The sequence below is a fragment of the Nelumbo lutea genome, chromosome 1 (genome assembly GCF_056320005.1).
Source record: "Nelumbo lutea isolate HS-2025 chromosome 1, American lotus-T2T, whole genome shotgun sequence".
In the NCBI taxonomy this organism is placed as follows: domain Eukaryota; kingdom Viridiplantae; phylum Streptophyta; class Magnoliopsida; order Proteales; family Nelumbonaceae; genus Nelumbo; species Nelumbo lutea.
Window position 1 is genome coordinate 175,711,652 of NC_142684.1, and position 2,788 is coordinate 175,714,439.

General features: G+C 39.4%; 1 pseudogene across 1 annotated transcript; it reads left to right on the plus strand.

Moving 5' to 3' along the window:
* Positions 1–548: 548 nt before the first annotated feature.
* On the plus strand, positions 549–1,971 carry LOC148879369 (EID1-like F-box protein 3 pseudogene; annotated as a pseudogene). The gene has a single exon (XR_016105580.1). The product of XR_016105580.1 is annotated as an EID1-like F-box protein 3 pseudogene (transcript).
* Positions 1,972–2,788: the final 817 nt, after the last annotated feature.

The following is a 2,788-nucleotide window of genomic DNA, read 5'->3' on the forward strand; positions in this document are numbered from 1 at the left end:
AGGAAAAAAGCGCGACCTCCACTCTTAGCCTTTCTTTTTTCCCTTTACTTCCCATACACAGTACTAACTTAAGCATCAGAGTATTCCCACCAGGTAAATCCCCGGGAATCTCTCCTTTCATCTTCTCAAGTGCCGTTCATTGCCAACAAGGAGCGACTCAGCAAATCGCACTAATCACATATATATATATATATATATATATATATCATAAATCGTCTCAAATTAAAAACACTTCTTAGGATTCTTCTACTTTTTTATATAACTTTTTTAAAAAGGCGAGACATCATAAATAAAAATTAAAAAGTCCGGAATCAAAGATATACGTGTACGGATGTGATTTATCCACGTGCAGGAACAGGATAAGTTAGAAACCATTATGGCATAAGCACTTTCTCGAGTGGTGTCCTGATTCCAACCACAACATAACACGTTGTACACTTGTACGTAGTGATATTTTCAGCCAAAGAAAAGATATTTCCGAATCTGGCCCCATCTCTCAACGTGGCGTACGACCTCCACTTACATCCAATCTCTGATGTTCTTCTATTATTCTGAAATCAAAGGATAGCATCAATCTTTCGTCGACACGCGTCCTTTTAGTCCCATCCACAATGAAACGTGTCCGGTTCCTGATGAAAATTCAGAAGCAGTTAATCAATCATCTCCAGTTCGACACGTTTCCAACCGTTCCGGACATATATATACACGTCAAGTCCTGCACCCACACACAAGCCAACAGAAACGTCCCATTAGATTGTGTAGTTTTGCTTTCTGTCTCTGAAATGAGCGGGAGCCAGTGCCAGAAGTCGAAGCCCAATCCGCCGAATGACGATTCAGAAATGAGCAACTCGGGGATCCAAAACGAGCGTATTCTCATGTTAGTCTTCAAGTCCATCAATTGGGATCCCCACGTTCTATGCCTCACGGCTTGCGTGAGCAGGAAGCTCCGTGCGGTAGCGAAGAGGCTGCTATGGAGAGAGCTCTGCGTATCGCGGGCGCCGCGCATGGTAGCGGCATTGATCAACGGTGCGCCCAACGGCCGAGTTGGAGGTGGGTGGCACGCGCTTGCCAAGCTCCTATTGTTTTGCTGCGGATGCCAGCCGAGTCGACACTTCCGGGTAAACCAAGCTTCGCCGGGTCACTTGGTGAAAGCGACTCGGTTTTCCAAGACGTCAGGCCGGAGTTTCTTGAAGAAGAGGTGCCAAGGGGATCTGTTGTATGTAAGTGATCCTTGTGAGCATCCAATGGGGGGAAACGAGGACGATTTGGGTATTTACAGAGGGGTATTTAGGAGATTTATGAATTCGAGGACGAGAGCTTACTTGATCGGACGGCGGGTGGAGTTCGAAGAGAAAGTCAGGTGTCCTTACTGCGGGGCCCGAGTGTGGAGTATGACAGCGGCCAAGCTCGTGCCTAAAAGTGCGTCGAGGAGGCTTGGATCGCACGACGGCGGATTGGAGTACTTCGTTTGTGTGAACGGCCACTTGCATGGGACCTGTTGGCTAGCGCCGTTGTCGTCGGATGATGAAGATGATGATGATGATAATGACTATGACGAAGACGAGGGTGGAGTCCATGGTGATGATCGGATGGATATAAGCGGCCGGATTAATGGGGGTTCGGGCTCGAGCGAGGAGGAGACTATGGAGATGGGCGACGTGGCTATTATTTCCACCGTAAAGATGAGCCATTCGCTCATACGTGCAAAGCATCCGGGATCATCGGCATGACGTTGACGTATTTGTTTGAAGCTGACCTAGCTAAATCTTTATTCCCGTCCTTACTTCCAGTCTTTTCTGGTGGTTTCTTTTTTGTTATTCAGCAGCTATTCCTTGTTCCTTCGTGATCGGCGAAAAATAGGAAATAATGTAGCTAGTTAGTGATTACTGAATACGGAGGACGGGAAAACATAGATGTCTTTTTTGTTTGAAACCCACCATCTGATATGCAAATCTAATCGAAACATTTCACAGAGTTTTTGTTTGATTTAATGCACTAATTAGGTTTATTTATAACTTAGTAACCTAATTCCTGAGAATAATGGGCTCTCCTAAGGTACGTGTAATTCATGCAAGTATGCAAATAGAGCGTAAAGATATAAATTAAAATCAAATTTAATTTTTATTGTTTATATTAAAACAATAATATATATATATACATACGTACATACGGACGTTGCACATAGCAGTGCCTTCAATTCAAAGACCTAATTTAAAATGTTCTTATAGTTTCTATCAAAGTTTTCAACACGCAGTTGAAGTTGAACCATATAGTTGGATTTATTGGTTTGTCAATTGGACACATTTTTTTAGTATGTTTTAACCTAAACCAATTTATTGCAAAAATAAAATAAAATAAAACATCGACTTAGTCAAGAACCAAATTAGGTCCTTACCGGAAGAACCACTAACCTATTTAACTAGGAAAATGGGCTATGGTTAATACATTAATTTGTTCTTTTTTTGTATTTTAGCTATTTCTATTTTTATTAACAATAATTCTCATTTTTTCAAATATATTTTTGTTTAATGTGAAGAATATATTATAATAATAATACATGTTCAAATTTTTTCATAAAATTTATAAAAATTCTATATTTTTATTTTTTATTATTTAATTTATGACATAATAAAAATTACTTATTTAACAAGAGGAAATGCAATATATAATATATAAATAATTATATTGTATATTATATATATATTATATTGCATATGATAAACAAAAGTTCATTTTATTCGATTAACCAAATTTCTAATTCTAAAAACCGAATTAACCAAAACCATAA